This window comes from Colossoma macropomum, unplaced genomic scaffold (genome assembly GCF_904425465.1).
Source record: "Colossoma macropomum unplaced genomic scaffold, Colossoma_macropomum, whole genome shotgun sequence".
NCBI classification, from domain to species: Eukaryota; Metazoa; Chordata; class Actinopteri; order Characiformes; family Serrasalmidae; genus Colossoma; species Colossoma macropomum.
In genome coordinates this window covers 49521216-49547407 of record NW_023494787.1, presented here as the reverse complement: position 1 = coordinate 49547407, position 26192 = coordinate 49521216, and the positions used below count along the sequence as shown (strand labels likewise).

The window sequence follows — 26192 nt, the reverse complement described above, 5'->3', positions numbered from 1 at the left end:
TAAAAATCATTACAATTCGAAAGGATTCAGAGCCAATCATGTAAAACTCACTGAACACGTGACGTATCTCTTTTTTTATCGTATCTCTATTTTATCGTAAAATTTATTAGTTTCATTAAGTATATGTTTTTATTTTGTTCGATTGTTCTGCTTACAAGTTCTGCTTCATAATCTATTCAGTTTTTATTGGTAAGTTTGAGGTGTAAATCATGTTTTACTCAAACATGAATGATATCTAACTAACCAGTTGGTGGTCAATAACTGAGTCAATGTTGAATCAATAATAAAGGCATATTAAACTGCCAACACTACATCCACTGAAGATGTTCCAGTCTGATGTTGAGTCTTAATCACTTTTGCATTGTTTAAAGTTGAACAAAAACACAAACACCACTTCTTTTTTAAAATGCTATTACTGCACTAAAACACTGTCAGAGCTGTTCAGCTTGATCTACAGTGAGGATTGTTTCTTAAAGAGACACATGAAATTACACTCAGACTATAAACAAAACAAACAGCTTTCACTTTCAGACAAAATATTGTTCTTTATTAAGATTCATTGGGAAACAAGCCAACTACAACTGAGACTGAGGGCGTTTTCACACTTGGATCATTTAAGTGGTTTAAGTGGTCTCAGATTGCGGAGTCGTGGTTTTCTGATCATATTTGAACACATCAAGCTAAATCAGACCCTCTAAATGACCCACAAACGAACCAAACTCAGAGCGATCCCCAGGGTGGTCTCAGTGAGGTTTGTCTGTGGTTCGTTCAGGGGTCTGATTGATTTGTGCACTGTGAAAACAGCACAGCTCCAGTCCACTTTGTGTTTTGCTACAAGGTTAAAGAATCTGGAGGCTCACTGTTCAGACACAGCATCAGCTGTGCAGCACTTAGTGGGTAAAAACAATCTACTCAGGATAAAGACTCGCGCGTTTGTCAGAAACAGAAAGCGTCAGAAACTGCTTTGTGGTATCGGTCATAGGTATCGATATCCCCATCACCGATACCAATACTGCAGTTAAGCGCCAGTATCGGCACAACACTAGGTGAATGTACTGTATGATGTTTATCACTGAACAGATAGTATGAAGCAGCACTAAATCAGCACTTGCTCTAAAGTGAAATGCTGTGTCTGTGTATTTTGTACACACTTTTAGAGACAAATAGCCAAAATAGACTCAGATGACCCTGAGCACACAACAGGCAGTGCAGTCACTGCTTCTAGTTTAAGTTAAGCTACCATTTATTAATCTCACAAAGGGGAAATCCACCTCCTTCACTGGACAAAATAGCACATGGTCCATCTGTTACCTGAGAGTGACAGAGTAGACGATTCTTCCTCTCTGAATATCAGACATTCATTTTTAGTGTTGTTTGTTTACTGTTTTATTTCTCATGAAGTTTTCTGTACACAAACACACACGTCCATCTAGTCCACACACTCATACTGTATTTACACACACTGTGTCTCCCTCTGCTGCTGGAGCTCCTCACACATTCAGAAATCACTTCATCGCTTCATGATGTCGTCTCTTTGGTGATCAATAATACACATCAACGTCACACTCTAAAAAACAGAATAACCAAAAAATAACTTTCAGTACAAAAAAAACACTATTTTCAATACAGAATTAGTCAATATAATAATCAAGTTACTCCTTTAAAAGATGTAGAATCAGTTTCCTACATGTAGCTCAATCACAGAGATTTTACAGTGTGAATCACTTTTGGCATTTCGGTTTAGTCTAAAATCAGATTTAATCCGTGTCTGGGAAAGCAACCCACAGTGTGTGTGTGTGTGTGTGTGTGTGTGTGTACATATTTACCTGAAATCACTGTTACTCACTTTAGATCTTGTAGTCTGTTATGTTTATTACGCTGAAGAGCAAACAGCTGCTCACGTTGTGTTTTTATCTGGTCATTCCCAAACAGATGCAGCTCTCTCAGGTGTGAGGGGTTTGACTTCAGAGCTGCAGTCAGAGCAGCACAGCCTTCATCTGTGATATTACAATTTAACAACCTGCAGAAAGAACAATGTCTGAGTCTGATGTGGATGTAAACAGCGAAAAAAGTACATGTTTCTGTTGATGAAGATTTAAGTCACTAAGCAGTAGCTGATATTAGGCCAATCACACTTTACACTTCTTACATTTCTTTACTTATTTTGGAGATCATGCTAAAAAAAATAATGGCATTGTTCATGGCCTTTGTGTCTTTTTATGGCCTTTATTTAGGAAAGTGTCAAAAATTCTGAAGGACACAGTAAGACTTTAAATTCCAATTAACTATCTGTTTGAATATTAAAGGTACCTTTCATGTTTAATAATGTTACTATATATATACTAATGTTACTATATATATACTATACTATATATACTATATATATATATATATATATATATATATATATATATATATACATATATGTACTACATAAGGTTTAAAAGTAATCTTGTTGCTACATTCATTATTAAGGTCAGTGAATAGTTTGCAACTGCTGGATATTTTGAAACAGAACCTCAGACTAGTGTTTTAGTGTTTGAGGTCAGTCTGACTCTCGAGTCCATGAATTAATGATCTTGGTCTTTTCTTGGTCTCAACATAAACACATATTACAGTGCTACTCAGGCATCACTGTGTTGAGAATCTGCCACTGAACTGCCGTCCTTCTAAAGTTTAAAATACAATCTGCACTCTGATTGGCTCATGAGGAAAAACAGGTCACTTCTGTCCTCATTTGTCATTCAATCAGGAAATTCAAATATAAACACAGAAAACAAACAAACAGCATGATGAGAGAATGAAAAGTCTCTGAAGAACTAAAACAAACTCAGGATATTGATTCTGAACCTACAGACTTGAGTAGAGATCAGAGAATATGGTAATACTTTACAATCCCTAAGTAACCTCGTAACTATGCACAAATAATACTGCATTACGTTTCATTACTGTCAAGCAACCCAGTTCCTCTGAAGTCTCAGACCTACCTGTAAACTCCAACTCCCATGATTCATCTAGTTCTGACATCACAGTCACAAGGCCAACACCAACCGATCCTAATCAGTTACACAGATCCTCCTCCCCAGAGTTCTAACTGCTTTTACCTGTGCTCGTTACCTCTGTTTATACATATATATATATATATATGTATATATATATATATATATATATATATGTACACCTGTTCATATCAGATGCTCTTTGCGAAGTATTGCCAAGTGCCCTGTCTTTTGCATACTGAGCTTTCTTTCTGTTTTTGATTCCTGTATTTTTGACCATTTTTCGCCCTCATTTACTCTGTAGGATTTTCCTTTGTACTTTGATGGTTTTGGTTTTTGCTTCTCTGGTTTTCGGTCCTTGATTGTTTACAGATCCTGATCTCAGTTTCCTGATGTACCTGTTTTTTTGCTCTCTCGATTCTGACATGTCCTGACTTTTCCCTTGTTTTGCCCTGCTGTAAATAAAGCCCACTCATTTTACTTCTGTGAGTGTCTGGTTTGTCTGCCTAACATGACAATTACTAATGAAGAATCATGAGAAGGAATTGCTTTTTCCTGCAGTAGATAAAATACATTTACAGAATGAACAAAAAGATTATATAATAACTAATATAATATATAAACTAAATTAATGTAGTAACTAAGATGAATTTGTAACACCCAGCAGGACCCCTTTCCACTGGATCTATATAAAACACAAGGAATGAGAACCTTTTTGTTCTGGTGTTATTGAAATGATGAACCAGTGAATATGCACTGTACATTGGATGACCCTAACTCTACACACACAATACAAACATTCCTTTAACCCACAACGCAGCCAACACACATAAAGACTGAAAGAAGAAAAAGGGTCAAATAGAGTCCATGTGGGCCTGAGGCCTCACTCAAAAGTCCCGAAGTATTATCAAAATCAAACATGAAAAAGAGGAATCAAACTAGTCCTTTTTAAGAGAATTCTGAAGAGATGAAGGGAAGCTATATGTTATTCCATTGGGAAAATGTCCATTACATCCCTTCCTCAATTGTTCTGAGGTTCTTCCTTTGACATGGGTTTTTCGTTCACCAACAGCACACACATAAGCAAAAAATCCTTTGAAAAGGGAAGGCAAAGGCAAGTTCCTCATACAAAGGACTGCATAGGTTGAGCAGTTTTGGACTCCCCAACACCAGATATTTGTTTTTAGGTGTTACCATGCTTCTTAACTTCTACGTCCCCACCATTTTTAGGATACTAGGAATGTTTTAGATGCACTAGTTTCAGACTAGAGGTCTGGATGTATTAAAACTACCTCACTATGGAATCTAAAACATGTAAATACTGGGACAGAGGTAAATCTGTTACAAGTAAGTAACAGAAATATCTTTTAATCCCAAAACTGTTCACTTTCACTGTTGGTAACTAATATAGCAACTAAAATTAACTAATCTAGTAGCAACCAGATGGATGGCCAGATGGAGATACTAAATTGCCTCTAAGTGTGTGTGTGTGTGTGTGTGTGAGAGAGAGTGTGTGTGTGTGTGTGTGTGTGTGTGTGTGTGTGTGTGTGTGTGTGTGTGTGAATGTCTGTCTGTCTGCCCTGCGTTGGACTGGCGACCTGTCCAGGGTGTTTCCTGCGCACCCAATGAGAGCTGGCATAGGCTCCAGCACCCCCATGACCCAGAAGAAAAAAGGTATATAGATAATGTGTGTGTGTGTGTGTATTATATTATATTATACTATATATTATATTATTCATATAGTACCCAGGTTTATAATAATAATAATAATAATAATAATAATAATGCATACAAATGCATGAAAAGATGATTTTAGAACAAATATAACAATAATACAGTAACAAAGACTAATATAGTATTAAAAGGGAAATATTCATTGTACAAATCATGAACAAATATGGTCAATATTTTAAATGATTTTTTTCTCTATCAGATGTCTGCAACCTATCTGGAAAGGACTCACATCAGCCAATAAAGCAACATAAATATCAGACCGAAAGAGCAGGGCCAGTCAGCAGGGTGAATGGAGGGCATCTCGGTGGTATAGTCGCAAAGCTAAAGCTAATGCTGAAGCCTCCCCATGCACGCTCCTCTCCCATTCACATGTCCAGCTAATTTGCCCCCCTCAGTGAGACACCCTCTGAGACACCTGTTGAAAGAGCTCTGGTTATGGGTGCTTCTATTTTACAGCACGTGAAAATAGCTATGGGGGGGCCGTACTAGTCAGCTGTATACCAGGAGCCAGGGCGCTGTACATTAGAGGGAACCTGAAGCTGTTAACTAGCCGTAGGTATTCTAGGATAGCTATTCATGTATGTACTAATGCTGTTCAGCTGCTGCAGTAGGAAATAACTAAAGATAACAATAAAGAGGTGTGTAAATTAGCCCAATTGATGTCCAATGCCGTAATATGCTTGGGCGCCACCCAAGTTTGACATAGTGCCAAAATCTACAGTAGATTAATTGTTGTTAAACTGCCGGTTGTCCAATTGGTGCTCAGAAAACAACATGGACTTTGTAGATAATTGGTCTACTTTTGAAGGCAGGTCTGGTCTTTTGAGTCGGGACAGCATCCACCCCTCACAGGAGGGTGCTGCTCTTGTAGTTTAGCAGTGAAGGACACTAAGTCGCTGACAAACCCGGGCCAAGTCCAGGCAGCAGACAATTGCCACATAGGTACCAACCAATTAAGACTGTGTCTAAACTCCAAATCAAACAAAAAGTTTTTCTGCTAATCTAATCAATATCAGATAGGTCCATCTAATTCATGAAGGAAGTATCTTTTGGTCTAATACTAGGATCTAAGATCTCTTGCATTCAAGGCCATTGTTGTAAATTAACTTATTACTGATCATGATTTGATGAACTTATCACTGATCATGATTAATCACAAAAATGTGGATTCGACCTGAAGAATGTCGCTCTAAATGAAGCTACACCCACAGGCTACAATTATGTACATAGCCCCTGTTGAAATGGCTGAGGTGGAGGCATGGCAACCATTTATACAAATGCTTTAGGCATTTATCAAAAAGCAGGCTACAGATTTTCTTGTTTTGAAATATTTTTCTTAACATAAGTGATCGAGGAACAAATAAGAATTCATTTTTACTAATTACAATCTGCAGGCCACCAGGCCCCCATTCTGAGTTATTACAAGAATGGAATTTGCTGACTTTCTATCACATTTAATAATGCTCTCGATTGAAGTAATACTTTTTGGAGATTTTGATATCCACATTGATCCACTAAGTAAGGCATTTGTATCTCTCTTAGACTCTGTTGGCTTTACTTAAAATATAAAGGGGCCCACTTTAATTTTGATCTTTAGTGTAAACATTTTAGCCATTCTCCCCAGAGCACAGCAGTCTCAAATCACTATCTAGTCTCATATGAAATTCACTTTAATTGTAATATATGTTCATTGCCACGCTATCATGCTAAGTGTACCATAACATCTTCCACAGGTAGTAGCTTTATCAGAAACATCCCAGATCTATCAGCTCTTAACAGCTGTCTGTCTGAACCTATCAAAACTAGATATTATGACTGAGTGCTTAGAGGATTCTTTCCTTTCTACTCTAGATAATGTGGGTCCACTAAAAAGTAAAAGAAAGAGGAAGAAAAAGCTGCCCCATGGAACAATGATCATACTTGAGCTTTAAAACAGACTGTCGTACAACTAGAGCATAAATGGTGCCTGACTAAACTAGAAGTATTCCAGTCCACCTGGAGGGAGCGAAACCTGATGATGCACAATTGTATACATCGACCAAATCAGATGATAAACCCCAACTTAATAAGATTGAGGACTGTGTAAAGGACATAAAAGACTGTATGTCAAGTGATGTCCTACTACTCAACTCTGACAAACCAGAGATTCTTTTTCTTGGTCCAAAAACTGCTAAAGACAAACTGTCTAAATTAATGCTTCTAAATAGCTTCTCACCTTGGTGTCATGATCAATCTTGTAATAAAGGCTAGTTCAAGCATTTATTACCTTCAGTACCAGCAAAAGCCTCACCATCTTCAGGTGACAGTGAACAGCATAGTGTACACACACAGAACAATAAAGTTTGGATACTCTGTTCAAGCACGAATGACACTTCTATCAAAATAGTCCTGAGCACATTTATGGTTAATGTTTAAACTATATATTAATTTTGAGATTGTTACCTATTAATATATGAACTGTATAATAATACTGTATATTGAAATGTTATGATGAGGATTATTATTATTATTTCTAACAAAAACTGATTATGATAATTATGAGCTATTTTTGATGTCACAATTTTTAGTAGTAGTAGTAGTAGGAGAAGGGGCGGCAGAATTAAATTATTATTTTCATTATAACAATGCAAAATTTAATCTTAGTTACAATTTTAGTTAGTATATTACTTCATTTTTATATTAGTCAATCCGTCCTCTCATTCTGTAAATGTACTTTATCTGATGGTATCTACTGCATGACAACCAATTCCTTGTCATGTAAGTTCTGTAACAATGAAGCACAACAAATAAGTTGTTACATATATTTAGTATATTTGTTGTTGATAGGTTTGTGAAAAAATATTAAGTTACTAAATGACCATATTGTAAAGTGAATATACCAAACATGCTTTCATGGGAGAATATGTGTTACTGAGGACCAAGTCATGTGTGACTCTCAGAGAGATGATCTTACTTCAGTGTCTCCAGTTTACAGAGAGGATTCTCCAGTACAGCAGAGAGCAGCTTCACTGCTGAATCTCCTAGTTTATTATTAGACAGATCCAGCTCTCTCAGGTGTGAGGGGTTTGATTTCAGAGCTGAAGTCAGAGCAGCGCCTTCGTATGTGATCTTACAATCCCTCAACCTGCAGAGAGAACAATGACACACTCTTTACTCTCTCAACACACAGATCAGCAGGAACCTCATTGACAGAAGTGACTACAGTTATAAAGCAGCTTTATGTATAGAGCAATTTCATGTATGCAGTAGCTCAAAGTGTGCAACAATACAATAGTATGGTTACAATAAGAACAAGTGATAAAATAGTAATTAAAATTAAATAAAATAAAATAAGCTGAAATAAGGCAAAATGGAAAGACAAATAGGATGATTTGCATTAGAACTTTAAAGAAAAGATAAGAAAAAGAAAAAAAAAAGTGTTCAGGTTAAAAGTGGCAAGTTCCAGTTTAGAAGCATAATTATAAAAAGAGGCCACTGATGAACCACTCATATGAAAACTGAAATAGTAAGGATAAACAGGTCACTGCTGTCCCCATTTTGTCACTAGATGGTACAGAGGGAGGATCCAAGTGCCTGTTTGTATTACATTACATACAAACAGGGCTGTATGTTGTATGGTAGGAAGCGATTAACCTGATGCGTGTTGAAGGAACACAAACTGAATATAAATGGAAAGTCTGATGACCGTAAGATGACTGTAGATGCTGGCGGGCCTGTCTATGAGGCTGTGATGCAGAAAAGGCAGGACATGGCAAACACAGTTGACGGTACCTCAGCATGCTCAAACAAAGGATATTTTTGACAAAGGGGAACTAAAAAATAAGCTATGTTTTTCACCCACTTGAGCTGATTCATCCCTTTTCTTTTCTTTACTTCTACAGCTTTCTTTTCTTTTTCTCATTGTTTTGGAGCTGTATGTCTCTTTTCTTTCTTAGCTCTTTGTTTTGTACCATTTACCAGCTACCTCTCCATAAAAGTGCGGCATTTTCTTTTAGTACCTCTGGGGATTAAGTAGGTGCTCCTCCAGCTGAGCACCGTTAAAGACCCCCTGTAGTGAAAATCAAGTTTTTAAACTTGATAGCATGTCTAAGTGGAGTTTTTTTATATGCTAGAAGAAACACAATGAGTGGTATAAGTAGTCAATGCCATGGCTGAGTGCACCAGTGACAGTGTCAAAAAGTGGGATTCAGATAGCCAGGGTTTCATACATCACAAACCTGAGAGACCAATCCCATTCACTGGTGGGGTGAGACTTTACATATCATTCACATAATACAAAGGTGGAACGGGGTGTATTAGCCCCAAGAGTAGATAGCTACATGTCATATTTTACAAGCTACATTTTGCATTTTATTTTCCCAAATGATGGTCATGTGTGACTCTCAGAGAGATGATCTTACCACAGAATCTTCAGTTTACAGAGAGGATTCTCCAGTACAGCAGAGATCAGCTTCACACCTGAATCTCCTAGTTTATTATAAGACAGATCCAGTTCTCTCAGGTGTGAGGGGTTTGATTTCAGAGCTGAAGCCAGAGCAGCACAGCCTTCAACTGTGATACTACAAACTCTCAACCTGCAGAGAGAACAATGTCACACTCTTCACTCTCTCAGTTCAGAACACACATCAGTTCAGCAGCAACTTCATCAACAAGGTGTGACGTCAGTCATAAAATACAGCTTTATTGGTAGATTTTTTTTCCAGATAAGTAATAATGTTAATATTATGATAAGTTTCACAAATCTAAAGATTACATGCCAAATTGCTAGTTATAAGATACAAAACTATAATATTTTATAAAGATGAATGAGGTGTAGTTTGAATTAATTTCTGAGCATTTAACAGAGCAACAGTATTTTGTTGATAGGTAACACAAAAGGAACATGTGAACCGCAGGGGCACTTTAACCTGCTCATGGGCCCTGAAGGTACAGGCATCATGAGCCCTATGGGTCTAGTTTCAAACAGTGTCCAAAATTTAAACAGAAAAAATAAATAAAATGGAATTCAGCCTCAAGATCGCACTTATTTTTTGTCAGGACCTCTGTGCAACTAAAACAAAATAATAACATTTAACTTTGTTACAATGATTATTGCATTTCACAACAAACAAATCAGTTGTGTATGTAACAAACTGTTCTACAAAACACACACAATTAAAAATGTTGGCTGTTTTCAGCTAACAATTACTACAGCTAGCAACTATGCTAATGCTAGCTATTCAGTGAAACCAGTGAAATGCAATATGTTAAAGGAGAGTTCTTGCCTCAAAACATCAAACCCTACATTTCACTTGCAAACAAGGTAACAGTCTCTACAAAAGTGTTGAGATTAGTTTGGCCAGGAGAAAATATGAGGGGAAATCTTGACCTGGTGGGCTTCTTCCCCTAAGTTGCTTTCTTAAATGCATTCATTACATTTGCATTGTAATACAGAGTGTTTAAGGCAGGTCATGTGAGCTGAAGACTGAAAAATACCTGTAGAAGAAGCTTTTCAGCTTTTAACAATGTTAGTCAATCACAATTCATATAATGTATTTAGCAGAAACGGCCTAAAGCCATCTGTATGACTGTATGATGGTTAAAGCAGAAGGTTACAAATGTCTTTAACTTGGTGCTTAAATAAAACTTTATATCTTGTGGTATTTATGTTTTTAATTTGATCTGTGTCATTTTCTTATGATGTTAAAATAACACTCATAATGTCTTTTATTATTGTTAAGCTTTACCATTTTGTACACACAGCACTTTGAGCTGCCACTGACATGAAATGTGGTACATGATGATGATGATGATGATTATTATTATTATTATTATTATTATTATTATTACTTTATACTATAGAACTGTAAACTATATATATACTATAAAACTATATATATCTTTTTTTTTGACCATTCTGTTTATTAAGTATGAAAGAAGAAAGAAGCTGAGACAAGATACATGCACAGATTTTGTTGGTTATTCCCGATAATTAAACGAATAAGCCATCCCAAATCTCCCAATCGAACTAAACCTATACCAGCCACCGACCCACCCACATCCACCCCATCACCTGTGTCGCAACACCACATTGAGTGTCAAACGAATAAATAAATGGAAAAATATACATACACGTATACATACCCACATGTATACCTACATACATATATATACGGAAACATATGCACAACTATTAACAGAAAAAAATAATAAAACCTCTGCTTGAACTCAGAGAAGAAGGAGAAAAAGGGGCCCCATACGCGAAGAAAGTGACGTGTGTCACCTTTAAGTGTGCGTCTAGTTTTTTCCAAGTAAAGAAATGAGGCAACATCTTTAAGCCAGCGTTCAAATGAAGGTGGAATGGGACTTTTTCACAGAATCAAATTTAGACGTCTAGCTAAAATGGTGCAAAAAGCGATAAACCAAACAGAGCGACTAGGGAACAAGGTTCAATTTTTGAATCGAGAATGAAGGAGAAGCAATGAAACACAGACTGCCAAACGGATTTTAAGGCAGGGCAAAACCAAAACATATGAGACAAGGTAGCTGGAGCTTGGGAACATCGATCACAAAGATAATTATATGTACATCTTTATGTAGGACCCCCCCCCTCGCCTGGCACAGTGCAGCAACTAAAAATGTCATCGATTCCACAAGTGGACAGAAGACATCTGGAGGGATGTTGAGCCATGTCGTCTGGATAACCACAGCACTGTGGTGTTTGTAGGTGCAGGATCTCTGGTGTGAGTGGACCTCTCCACCACATCCCATAAATGCTTGATTGAGGCGAATGTGCAGGCAACACCATTCGTCGGAACTCTTCAGAATGCTCCTCAGACCAATTCTGGACAAACTGGACTCAATGGCATGGTGTTGGAATATCCCATCACTGTGGGGGGTACATAAAGTTCATGAAGGGCTGCAAATGGTCTCCAAGCAGTGAAATGATCAATGACATGTTTAGGAGGACCAGTGGACCCAACCCATGCCATGACAACACACCCCACACCAGTACGGAACCACCACTAGTCTGCCCAGTGCCTCATTGGCAACTGGGGTCCATGGCTTCATGTTGTCTGCACCACGCACGAATGCTATCATCAGTCCAAAACAATTGGTACCTTGAATTATTGGACCACGCCACGTGTTGCCACTTCTCTAGGGTCCAGTGGGAAACTTCACAAGTCCAAGTGAGGCACTGTGTCTGGTGTTGTGGTGTTAACAGAGGCACTCTGGTGGGCCTTCTGCTCTCACATCCCATGGGAGCTAAACAACGCTGCACTTACCTGCAGGATATGCATGTGGGGCCTCCTGCAATAAATGTGGCTTGAATGTGGCTTGTCTGTTCGCATGGACAATTCTAGCCAGACACCGCTGGTCACGATCATTAAGCACCTGTGGGTGGTAACACCTTCTATGATGTATTCCTGGTACACACATGAAACTGTGGAACAAGGAATGTTAAATGCCCGCACGACTTCGGAAATGAAATTTCCCCTCTGGCTGGCACCCAGTATCATGCCTCATACAAACTCCAGTAATTCACGTTGCCTTACCATGAGAACACTGGCCAGTGTTCAACCTCACTAACAACACCTTAAACACTTGTAGGCGTACTTAAGCCATCCCCTGAGGTAACACCTCTTCATAATCAATTTACCTACTGCTTTCCCATGACTTTTGACATGTCAGTGTGTATGTACATACACAAGGTTTAGTATTCATACAAGGATAGGATATTTCTCAGTCTGTTATATATTTGTTGCTTATTAGTAATGAAAACTCCCCTCAGCATAAATCTGAGGTTAAATAAAGACATGATCATAATGGTTTTATAATTGTACTGCTGAGTCAGATTAGCACCTGCACTGCATATAAACAAATATATAAACATCTGTAACATCCACTTGCAGAAGCGTTGTGATTTTGCTAATTATTTTTATATTTGTACTTTACTTTATACTTATACTTATAAAGATCAATAAAATATTTAATATTTAAATAATTGTGTAAAAATTGTTAATGAATATTTTTTTTTTTGACAAACATGACAGTGCTACAAGAGAATAAACCACACTGAGGACCAGGATAGGTGAAAGAAAGATTATCTTACCTCAATGACTCCATTTTACAGAGAGGATTCTCAAGTCCAGCAGAGAGCAGCTTCACTCCTGAATCTCCTAGATTATTCCAATTCAGATCCAGCTCTCTCAGACTAGAGGATTCTGATCTGAGCACTGAGGCCAGAGCTGCACAACTTTCCTTTGACAGATTACAACTTGAAAGACTGAATAAAACAACACACAAAATTCTAACATTAATTTGACTGATAATAGCAAATACAGGCAGATTAAAATGAATGTACACAATGTTCAGACATGCAGGAAATTAGTTGATTTTGAGTATTTGCATTGACATTGGAAGCATAATTAAGCAGTGTTGCATTTTCAATATGTTTTTAAAGTTATGTCAGTTTTATTCAGTATTACTTACTCAGCTGTTCTGGATTCTGCAACGACAGGCAGCAGCTTCAGAAGAACATCATCTGATCTGTTATATTTCTTCAGGACGAATGTATCCAGGTTCTTTCCTGATGTCAGCAGTACAAAGACCACAGCTGACCACTGTGAAGGAGAAAGTGTTCTTTGGTTAACATTGTCAGACTGCAGGTACTGCTGAACTTCCTCAACTAGAGAATGGTCATCCAGGTCATTCAGACAGTGGAACAGATTGATGGATTTCTCTGCAGAGGGATTCTCTCTGATCTTCTTCTTGATGTATTTAACTGTTTCCTCTTTGCTTTGAGAGCTACTTCCTGTCTGTGTCACTAACTCTTGTATGAGAGTCTGATTGGACTCCAGTGAGAGACCCAGAAGAAAGCGAAGGAAAAGATCCAGATGTCCATTCTTACTCTGTAAGGCCTGATCCACAGCACTCTTGTGTACATCTGAGATTTCTTTTCTCTTGAAGCTCCCCGGTTTAGAGGACTGACTCTGTTTAAGCACATTTGTCCTCTGGGTCATGAAGGTCAGGTGCACATATAGAGCTGCAAGATGTTCCTGAATGCTCAGATGAACAAAGCAGTACACTTTACTCTGGTGCAGCCCAGATTCCTCTCTGAAGATCTGTGTACACACACCTGAGTACACTGATGCTTCTTTAATGTCGATGCCACACTCTCTCAGATCTTCCTCATAGAAGATCAGGTATCCTTTTATCAGCTGCTGAAAAGCTAGTTGTCCCAGTTTCAGAAGTATTTCTTCATCTGTCTTCTGCTTCTTTGTGTACTTTTCTCTTATGATTTTTGTCTGAATGATGAGGAAGTGTGTGTACATTTGAGTCAGAGTTTTGGGGGTCTCTCCACTATCTGCTTCACCCAACATTCTCTCTGTGTTCTGCTGAAATCCAGCAGAACACAGGAATGTGGCACATGATGTAGAGGCTTCTTGATGTCTTCAGGTGTTTGATGATTCCTTTAGCCAGCTTCTTATTCCTGATTCTCTTCCTGAAGTACTCCTCCTTCTGTGGGTTATTGAACCCTCGTACTTCTGTCACTCGGTCCACACACTCAGAGGGGATCTGATCAGCTGCCGCAGGTCGGGAGGTGATCCAGATGAGAGCAGAGGGAAGCAGATTCCCCTTGATCAGATTGGTTAGCAGCACATTCACTGAGGATGACTGAGTGACATCATCCAATCTCACAGTGCTCTAGAGTTAAACGACACTCATCCAAACCATCAAATATGAACAGAACTTTGTGAGATCTGGATATTTCCCTTTCTTCAATCTCCTTAAACCATGTATGAAGAAGATCCAGCAAATTATGTTTTTGGTCCTTCATCAAATTTAGTTCTCTGAAAGGAAGTGGAAATATGAAGTGGACATCCTGATTTGCTTCCCCTTCAGTCCAGTCCAGAATGAACTTCTGCAGAGAGACTGTTTTTCCAATGCCAGCGACTCCCTTTGTCAGCACAGTTCTGATGGGTTTGTCTTGTTCAGATGAGGGTTTAAAGATGTTATTGCATTTGATTGGTGTGTCCTCTGCTGCTGTTCTCCTGGATGCTGCCTCGATCTGTCTGACCTCATGTTCATTATTGATCTCTACACTGTCTCCCTCTGTGATGTAGAGCTCTGTGTAGATCTCACTAAGAAGTGTTGGGGTTTCCTGGTTTGTTGTCACCTCTTTCAGACACTGAAACTTCTGTTTCAGATTTAACTTGAAGTCCTCCTGATGTTTAGTTCCAGTAGATGCAGGTCTGTAAAAAACAAGACATCATGAAAAGTATTTGAATTTTTTGTCACAGGACAGAAAAGAACATCTCCATTCAAGTCATGTGCAAAAATGTGAACTCTGCTTTAAACTTTTCATTAGAATGTATCTAATATGATATGCATTGACCTCTACTCTAATAATCTAATATTAAGGGTTTTCTGGATATGTGGGTGATTCCCAAATTCTGATTTACCCTGTAGATTAGAAAATATAATATGTTTATGATTTAGTAGGTGATAAATCAGATTTAAATGAAATGACAGTACATTTTGCTACATAGCACACTCACTACCTTACCTCCAGTAATACATAAAGTGTTGTATGTACAACAATGGGGAATTCTTAGGACCTTGTCAAGGATTTATAGGCACTGAAATATATTTCTGTACTTTTTAATTATGTTTTTATTCAATAGATTCATCATGCTTCACACTCTACAAGTATTGTGGTAGTACTCTTATTTCATTCATTTTTTGGTAGGAAAAGAGTTCTTCTTGAAACCTCAAACATATAACTGCACACTCATGGTATTTGTTGACATATGAATAGCAAAATAAGCATTGTCTTCTAGTTAGTTCTTTATAGTTAATAATATAATTATAATGATTATATTATTGTGATTTAGGCATTAATAAGCACTACCATTGGATTTTCAACCATTCACTTACAAATAATGAAATCATTGTAAATACTTCATAAATGTATTATATTTAAAGATAGTGAGTAATATGATACAAGACATGATATGAGTAATAGAACTTTGTAAATACAAAATGTAATGAATAATTAATGTAATAATTTAATCAATTGGTTTAATCATTCACTGAATTACTCTTTTATCACTGCTGTGTCTGATCCAAACTGAAGGCTTAGTTCTAATACTTGTGACTCAACACTGATGTACAGTATATAGTGACTTATACATTTGCAAGAGTAGATGTGTCGAGAAGGTGTATGATTTCTATGTTTGAAAGTGGGATCGATTTAGAAATATCTGATTACTTTTCATAAAATCTCAGGTGGGTTCAGGTTTGTTCTGTCATTAATTTATGGTGAGCTGTTACCTGTACTCAGATGAGGGATCAACATCATTGAACATTTGTGGAGTTTCCATAAACCTATCATTCTTCAAGGATGGACAGCTGGATTCTGGAGAGTTTGATCTCTTTCCCAGGACTTCACTACAAAAGAATATAGAAATTACTTAAGTGATTCCACCATCCTGTAGGCAGAGAAGATCCCATCTCTTGCGCATGCGTCAGGGAAAGAGGTCATTAGCTGATTATGCCATCGAGTTCCACACTTTAGCAGCAGAAAGTGACTGGGGTTCTGCTGCACTAATGGCTGTCTTTCAACAAGGCCTGAACAAGGAGCTCAAGGATGAACTGGCTCCTTGTGACCCACCCTCCACTCTCGAGGACCTAATTGAGATAGCCCTCAAGCTGGACATTAGATTACAGGAAAGACGGAGGACTTGGGAAATGAGTGAAGTCCAGTCTGAAGTGGGCTCCATCCCACAGGCGCCCACGGAAGAGGCACCCCAACCCATGCAATTGGGGCACACCCGCTTGTCACGGCATGAGCAGGAGGCCCACATGCGCCCCGCATGCCCAGAGTTATCGGGCCCAAAGACCCAATGGGGGTCCATTCATCAAGGTTAACGAGGGGGATGAATGGAAGACGGCCTTCATCACCCCATTGGGCCACTATGAAGACTTAGTTATGCCCTTTGGGCTGATGAATGCCCCAGCCATCTTCCAGTGCTACATCAATGAGGTTCTGAGGGAGGCGCTTCATCATTATATGTTCATCTCTTTGCATCTAGGTGGCCCCCGGAATAGGCTATATGTTCCCGCAGCTGTAAGGAACCAGGTGCTGCAGTAGAGGCACTCTTTCCCGTTCACTGCACACCCAGGGGTGACCCGTATATTAGAGGTCCTGTGTAGACGGTTCTGGTGGCCACAAATGGACCTAGACTATGTAGCAGCTTACAGGGTGTGCACCTGCAACAAGAAACCCGAACTAAACCGACAGTCCTTCTTCATCTGTTACCCATCCCCTCTCGCCCATGGACTCATGTTTCCCTTTATCATAGGGCTGCCCCTGTCCCAGGGCAACACTGTTATCCTGGTAATTGTTTACCGCTTCTCTAAGGTGAGCAAGTTTGTATTATAAAGTTTGGATTATAAAAAAGATTTATAAAAACAACAGCCAGTGATGAATCTGATTTGAGTGGAATGTCCTGATTGGAGGACAGCAGTAGCTGCTATGCACTTTAAATCCCTGCACAGAATCCATGATAGAGCTGAGTACTGGAGAGTCTGATGGCTGAATTGTAAGGAGCTGTTACCTGTGTCCTGATGAGGGGTCTCCATCTTTAAACACTGGTGGACGTCTCTTTGACACATCACTCCTCATGGACACACAGCTAGGAGCTGGAGTGTCTGATCTCTTCTGCTGGATTAGACTGGAAATACAATATAACAGAAATATTACATTAGACATTTCTATTCTTTAATTACAAATTAAATATAATGCAAAAAATCTTACATGATATTAGTATGAGTGTGATATGAGTGTATGGTGTGTATGACTTAAGTGTGAACTCAGCAGAGATGCTGTTTATCAGCCTTTATTTATACTCAGAGTGCATTGAGGGTGACACTCATTTACAATATAGCTGAGCATCAGAACAGAGAACAAAGGCCTGAAAAGAGGAATGAACACTGAAGTACAAAGTAAAACACAAAAACATATCAAAAAAGACAAACTAAAATGTAAACTAGCAAAAAATGATCAAATTTAAAAATAGATAAAATAAAAATGAAATTTTAAAAAATATGGTAACACTTCAAGATTCCATAGTAACCTAGTAAAATTGTGCCAAATATTTATAAATAAATATAACAATTATGAGTAACAACTAACACATTATGCTTCATTACTAATGAACGAACATGAGAAAGAATTGGTTGTTCCTGCAGTAGTTAACATCAGATAAATTATCTTTACAGAATGAATGGAAAAATTAACTAATATAGTGGTTAATTAATATAGTAACTAAAATTAAGTAATATAGTCACTAACACTGACTATTATATAAACTATAAGGTTTACTGATATAACAACTATTATTAACTGATATAGTGGCAACTATGAACAGATCATTAACTAATGTACTAAATAAATCACTAAAAACTGTAAATGTTAAGAATAAAATGTGTTATGATAGTTCATGAATGAATAATGAACATGAGCTGAAGGAAAACTAGAGAATAAATGTAACAGAAACAGTGATTGTGTCCCAATTCAGGGGCTGCGTCCTTCTGAGGCTGCATTTGAAGGCCAATTGCGTCAAAGCGGAGCAACTAGGCTGTCCCATTTCAAAGACTCCTTCATATGCGGTCGAGAATAAATCCTTATTCTCCATGGCAACGAAGGATCCAACTGGCGTATCCTACGCCAGCCAACATATCCCAAGGTTCATTGCATGCCGGCCAGAATAAGAGAACATGCCGGCGTCAGCAGATCAGCGTATGACGGTTGAAGACAAACTTTTAAATATAAGTATTGGGTTTAAACTGAGGCGAATGGCAAATGTAAAAAAAACAAAATAAAAACAATCTCATCAGCAGCCAGCGGTGAAGCATCTGCAGCTTTAATAAATGAAAAAATAAAAAACTAAAATCAAAGCTTGTGGCTCCATCTTTAAAAACCTTTAAAAGAACTTGACAAGAGCAGTGTTTCGTGCCACATCGGTAAGGTGCTGTGATGTAAACAGAAAATCCGCCATAGGGCAGACTGTCTCATTTCAGTTCGGCCTTCCCGGGTCTAAGCAGCCTTCAAAGAACACGCCTTCGTAGACCACGTCCTTCGAAGGATACAGCCCCTAAATTGGGACACACTGAGTAAAAGATGAAGAACTACTGTAACAGTCAGGAGCTGATGTGCTTCAGGAGAGGTCAAATACTCAAACAGAATCAACACGTTTTTATGTTTTTATGGAGAGCTGAGAGCTCCAGGAGGCCGAGCTGAAAAAAGTTCAAACCAGAATGATCGAGCAGTAGGTCAGAGGGTTTTCACTGAGCTGATCATTCTGGGTTTGTTTCCTCAAATGATTTCATTAATGTGTTCTTAAGAATGTTCTTTAAATAGTCCACCAGCCAGGAGGAGGGAGAGAAGGGAATTCCATGGCTGGTGGAAACTCCTACGGTGACCGTAGGAGATTCATGTGAGCAGACATCTTTGAGCTCTTCCAGGGTGGAGAATCTTTTGTTTAGTGGAATATTTCGGGCATTAGACGGCGTGCTGAGTGTCTACCAACTCTCAAATTCCCACCGGCCACACTCCAAAGGTCCGTCTGGCATGGAATGGAGCAGCTCACCATTTGGGAGTTGTACCCAACCAGGTCCAATAGACTTTTGGTTGCGATGGAGCTGCTTTCACACCAGCCATAGAAGTTATCACATGGGCCAATGCTAGCATGTAATCCAGCAGGTCCTCACCTTCCTTAATTTGGTGGAGAAATTAAATTCTGCCGTCAAGTTTCATGATCTTCTGGCTTAGGCCTTAAGCAGTCAGGCTAAGCTAACCCAGCATTTCCTCTTGCTCTGTCTCTCTGACGCTTTGATGCACTCAAATCACGTACTCTCACTATCTATAGATTTCTAAAAGTTATTTTAAAAATATGATGATTAATGATAGTTGCAGAGCATCTCCAATGACGTACTAAGGAGAAAGAGACTTTTCTTTGAGAACAACAACAGTAAAAACTTTTAGTTGTGATTTTGTTGCAATAAACAGATCTGCTGTTTCTTTAAATCTGCTCAAAACATGATACATGATGCTGATGTACTACATCTGGTGTGAATTTGAGCTTCTCATTCAAGAAGCTTCCTTTCTCTTAAGAACCATAAAGTCCACTAACCTTCACAGCCAAATAATGACCAACAGCATTAGCTTCCTTTAAACTCCCAAAATAAACCACAACCCATACAATCATGTGACCTTGATTACAAGCTCAGTTACCTCAAACATACACATTTTAACCTATTACCTGTTAATCATTTTATTTTTCAAAAATCTTTGAAGATGAATCTGATTTGAGTGGAATGTCCTGATTGGAGGACAGCAGTAGCTGCTATGCTGTTCAAATCCCTGTACACGATAGAGCTGAATACTGGAGAGTCTGATGTCTGGACTGTGAGCAGCTGTTACCTGTGTCCAGGTGAGGAATCTTTGTCTTTAAATGCCGGTGGACGTCTCATTGATGCATCACTCTTTATGGACAAAGAGCTGGGAGCTGGTGAATCTGATCTCTCCTGATCTCTACACAAAAACACACACACACACACACATTTTCTAATTCACTTATCCTTCTGGGTCATGGGGGAAATATTAAATTAACCATTTATAGTTTTTATTTAAAATAATATAATACAAATATATACAAAAAAAATTACATGGTCTCATTGTATTAACAATCACAAAGAGCTATTATGACATATGAGAGAAAAAAAATCTCTTACTGTGAGTGTTTGATGGAGGTGGAACTGTCCTCCTCACATTCCTCAGAGAGGTTCATCCTGCTTTTCTGGTTTAACATAACCTGTCAGACTAAAAATAAGAACAATTGTGCTCAATAAACAGCTCAGAAAAACTCACAGAAACAGCCAGTAAAAGCTGTAATTAAAAACAGACAAATGTGGACATCATGAATTAGCAGTAAATTAAAATACAGAAGCAGCTAAACTCATTTACTGTGTACACATTCACAGAGGCAGGAGCTCAGCAGACGACACAAGATACACAGAGTCGACAATTACTTTTAATTTTACTGGTGAAGAAGAAAGAAAGTGACTTTAATGAGAGTCAGATTAATGTGAACTGCAGCAGCTGCTGATTTAGCTGTTGATCTCTTTCCTTGTTCTTTATAAAAGTTATTAAAGTATTCATATAAAGCTCTTACCTCCACAAACAAGATCCTAGAAAAAGGCTCTTTAACTGAATGTGTCGTCCTTTCGTGTGTATTATATCTCATCTCATAACATCATCACGGCTTCCAAAAAGCAATATTGTTCCTCTCAAACCACCAAGTGGTGTTGAACACTGGAGAAACACTTTCAGCTTCACCTGAACTTTTCTTCACCTGAGAAATACGTCAGCTCTCCTCCCTGGTGTCACATTTCATAGACCTACATTCTAGTTTCACTTTCAGCTGGAACTCGTCTCTCTGAAACCATGAATTTTTCTGACTGACAACCATATTAAAACGATCAGTGATTAATTCTTAATGTAATAATCAGTAACACTTTAAAAGACAGTTCCTTAATGAATGATTAAGTACTTATTAATTAAGCACTAGGTACTGAAGAAGAACTATCATAGTTCTTCATTAATTGCACTTCACTATAACAGTCAAATCCCTTAGAAATTATGTCACTTCATTAACAAGCTACTAGCGGTGCTCTGTAGGCGACCCAGCCTGTCTTTAGTGATAGCAGAGAAGGGAAAAGTTCAGCAATCTCACTTCTAGGCACTTGTAGCATGCTTTTGTATGCTTTCTAAGAGAGTGTATAAGACAATTTTTTATTTTTGCCCACCGCTAATTCTTTGGTGATACGAAGCTGAAGTCAGCCATTCACCAGGTTCTTGTTCGAATTTTCCTGTTCCACTTTAAATGGTGCAGCAGTTACTTTGTGGTGCTTCAGGCGCCAGAATTGCTGGACTATTTAAGGTGGAACGGGAAAGTTAGCTAGTTAGCTACTGAGACGTTAGCATGGTATTAGTGATTTTTATGCTTGTTATGAAGAAAACAACCATAATACACTGAAACAACTGTAAACTATAAGATAATACAATGGTTATAATTTTTAATGGAGAAAATACATTTTGGAGTTTTTTGGTCATTTGTTCAGCCAGTTTTTCTTTTTTTTCTCATAACTCTCTGTTTGGAGTCTCTGAAAAACCACTATTTGGAGGGCCATGTAGCCCCAACACTTCGCCCTAACCCTCTATCTCAAGAATCGGGACACCCTACCCCTATACATGAACGCGCAAAACAGAGGGCTAAGGGCTAAGTGGTAGGGGCGAGGGGTGAAATGGGATTGGGCCTTAGACTTAAACTGAATGTTCCAAACTGGATGCTCCAGTTTTCAAAGGAGCCACAACAGAAAATTCTGCCACCACGGCAGCAACAGCGGCAACAAACTGCAGCGATGAGAGAAACATTCTTGTAAGAGCTCCCAATTTTCCCAACTTTGCGTTTTCAGCGGTGGAACAAACCGGATGTTGATTATTTGGGGGAGCCAAACACACTGCTGTTGGATTCCACACAAACTCAGTATTATACAACACAAAATAAAAGAGTACAGCACACCTCCTGCCTTTCTCCACCTTAAATAAATAATATACACTGCTAAAGCTAAAGCTCTCCTCTGATAATCAGCCATTTTCTCCAGTCCCGTGGTCACCATGGCAACGACTGCATGTCTTAATGCTGCCAACGGCCATGAACTGCTATGAGGTGCAGAATGACATTTTCTTCAGTGCAAACATGTAAACACAGCATTAGTGCTGTTACATTTGATCACTTACAAAGTGTCACATAAACACAGTGGTGCTCCTAACATTCACTAGCTCAGAGTGCTAACGCTAATGCTAGCTGCTCATGCTGGCGCTTCAATGGGGCGCGACTGCAAAGCAACAAACACCTGTCTTCTCAGAAATTAATGTAATCCTATATTTTGAGGAGATTTTATGATACTTGAATAAACACTAGTTAATGATGTGGGTGTTGTCTAAACTGCTTTTACATCAAGCTTAATTTATTCAGAATGCTGGGAAAGACAGCCAAGGGCGAGGTCAGAATTAACCCAACTCCTCCCATGTTGTTTTTTCATTGGTCCAAACCTCCTGTCAATCACATGTATTTTCTCCAATAATACTGAAAATTTCATGTGTGAAATTTTATATGTTCTCTTTCAGCTTATAAATTTTAGGAAAAAATAATGACGCAGCTGCATGTTTTACCTTCTGCACACAACATTATCAGCGCTGCAGCGGGTCAGCATGAGATTTGTGTGGACTTGTTGAAGAGCTGCCCACATAAAACCCACTGGACCTAAAAAAAATGGTGCTGGCTCAATTAGGTCAAACCCACAGTGGCCCTTCTTGATATTTCTGTGGGTCTGACCAAGTGCAGGCTGCCCACATAAAACCCACACTCTGCCACCAAAAGAAAGATACTTGCCCAGTGTGGACTAACCCACCCTGGCCCTGCATGGGATTTGAGTGGGCATTCTAATGTGCAGTCTGTTTGGGATTTGTATGGGCTAGCCCCTGCATACACTGCCCACAGCATGCCCACAAAGGGTCAAAGTTTGCATGTTTGCTGGGTTAAATAAACCAGATCTAGATTTGATCCACAGAGTAGTCTAATGTAATTCATTCCTTTTAAGATTTCATGTTAACTGTGAACAGCATTTGTGTGAATATTGAAATTAACTGTTATTCTACCAGCACTTTTAGCGGCAGATAAACTACAAACCCCATATAGTTACCAGCTCATACTGCGACATCTTGTGCAGCTACGAGGCTGAAGTAGCTTCTTATTCACCAACTTCTTATTCCAATTTCTTGTTCTACCTTAAATGGTGCTGCAGTTACATTTTGGCACCTGTAGATGGCGACATAACACTGAGACTCGCTCTATATAGAATCTGTATGTGTATAAATGCTAAATCTAAGGATTAAACAGAAACACAGAGACTGTCCGAGTCGTATTTTAGGGAATCTATTTCAGAAAGTCTGAACCATTTTAGAAATTAACACTGTGTAACAGATTATCACACAATCTGAATTATACATTTTACAGAGACCACAGAATGTGAGGTGTTGGTGTTTCTGCTCATGTGCTGTGATTTTATCTCCTGAATTTTCACAATGTCTCAAAATCTGTCAGCATATTTGAAGCACAAAATATCAGATTATCAAACTCTGAAGAGGTAAAAATTTTACTGAAAAATTATTCAGTTGTGACTCTGTGAACAGAACAACTGAGACTGTAAGGTGTGTAAATTGTGTTTTTGCTTCTTTACTATAACATTATTTTCAGATTGTCAGAAAGTCTCACACACCTCACACTCACATCTAACACAGCGTAACAGAAACAAACATACTGTAGGATTTTGATATTCTGTGATATTGTCCTTCAGATGTGACTGTGCGACATATGAGACATTTTGAAGATCAGGAGATAAAGTCATAGCAAATAAGCAGAAAGTAGATTAATTAACTGATCATTAACAAGACTAATTCAAAAGTACTAGTTAGTTCTTATGTAATTATTTATATGAATAAACACACTAATCAGTTCATTAACAGTGAAAAATCAGTAGTTAATGAGTAAATAAGCTCTGAACTAATGAACTAAACCATCAGTTAAAAGTGAACTCAGTTACTAATTACTAAGTACATAATCAGTTACTGAGAAATAATTAATGCTTAATGAACACTTAAATAATATATAAACAACAAGTAGTTAATAACTTATTAAAGACATAATTAATGTTTAATTTTTGACCCTTACTGTAAAGTGTTACAGAGTAAATATGTAGTTCTAGTCCTGTGCTGTGTAAATATATAATACTGGGTTTTATACTAAGCTGAGCAGCAACATTAACAGCAGCTTTATTTAAACAGTATCTGTCACAATTAAAAGGAAATAAATAGGAGAAAAATTCAAATCCCACAACAAACATGCACTGAAACAGAAACTGAAGAGTCAGTGCTGTAAACCCTGATAAGCTCAACTCTGACACTCAGACCTCAGACTCAGTTCTGAATCTCAGTCTTTCACCTGTTTGTGATTCATTACTTTCTAAAAAAACCTGCAGCTTTTAAGTTTAAAAGACGAAGCTTAAGTCATCTCAGACTATAGTTCTGTGATCACTTGAGCTTTTAAGTTAAAGTCTCTACTATGTACCTGATCAGATCTGATATAAATCTGACATAAACAGAGACTCAAAGCTCCATCACGATTAGAATAATTAGCATGTGAAATGTCAAACGCATCAGAGCTACAGAGAGCTTTTAATCTGGACCTACACAGCATGGTTTTTAGCCTGATTTTAACCCAGATCTGCCCCTTTCAGCACATTTTCACTCTGAACTGATTTTCCAGGTCGGGATCGGGATCAGAAGTGACTGACGGTGAAGATGATCTGGTGGAGTGAGAGGAGAAACGAGTCACTCTTTATCCTCCTGATCCAACTCCGGAGTGATCAGAGGATCTCCAATATTTTCAAACGTCTGATTTTTAGGACTCAGAACGTTCTCGAGTCCTGCAGCGTGAGATGGTCAGTGATGGAGCTGAGCGAGTGACTCAGACAGCAGCCAGTGAGAAGCTAGAAGAGAGAAAAAGGTGAAGAGACGCGTATAAACGCTGCGTCTGCAGCCGACTGAGGAGACAGAGGAGCTGCTAGTAAAACACAGCCAATAAGAGTCTTTATCATGTCTATAATGTCTGGATCCAGATGTTGATTCACTCTCTTCACAGTTTCAGATCAGCTGCCAGTTTGTAGTGAAATGTTCTCCGGTTCTCACAGTGATCTCTGCGTTCTCCAACACCCTTTCACCCTCAGTTTCACTGCACATAAGAGCACAAACTGGTCTGATCCACACTCTTAAAAAGACGGTTCTCCAAGGGCTCTTTAGAAAAGATGATGGTTCTATATAGAAACATGAACACTCAAAGAACCATTTTCATGTGTAAATGGTTCTTTGCATGGTGAAATGGTTCTTCAGATGGAGGACAGAGAATGCTTTGTATTTGGTTCTATGTAAAACTTATTTGAAAATTGTTCTTCATACCACTTATTAGCATTTATTAAGTTTTATATTATAATGATAATAAACCACAAAAGCACAATAACAATAGAATCCTTTTTTGTTCTACACTCTCAAAAATTATGGTCCTTAGAAAAAAAAGTTTCTATGTAAAACCATAAACACTCAAACAACCATTTGCATGCTTAAATAGTTCTTTGCATTGATAAATGGTTCTTCAGATTGATGGAGAATTTGCTGTACATGGTTCTACATAAAACATTTCTGAAAAATGTTCTATATAGTACCATAAAAAGTTCTTCTATTTTTACATTATCATGCCTGTAACAATAGAAGAACCCTTTTTGGTGCTATCTAGA

General features: G+C 38.2%; 1 protein-coding gene and 1 pseudogene across 1 annotated transcript in view; both read right to left on the bottom strand.

Moving 5' to 3' along the window:
- The window catches only part of LOC118804978 (NACHT, LRR and PYD domains-containing protein 12-like), a 115565-nt gene that overhangs the window by 70103 nt on the left and 19270 nt on the right, over positions 1–26192 (bottom strand).
- On the bottom strand, positions 1153–21184 carry LOC118806223 (annotated as a pseudogene).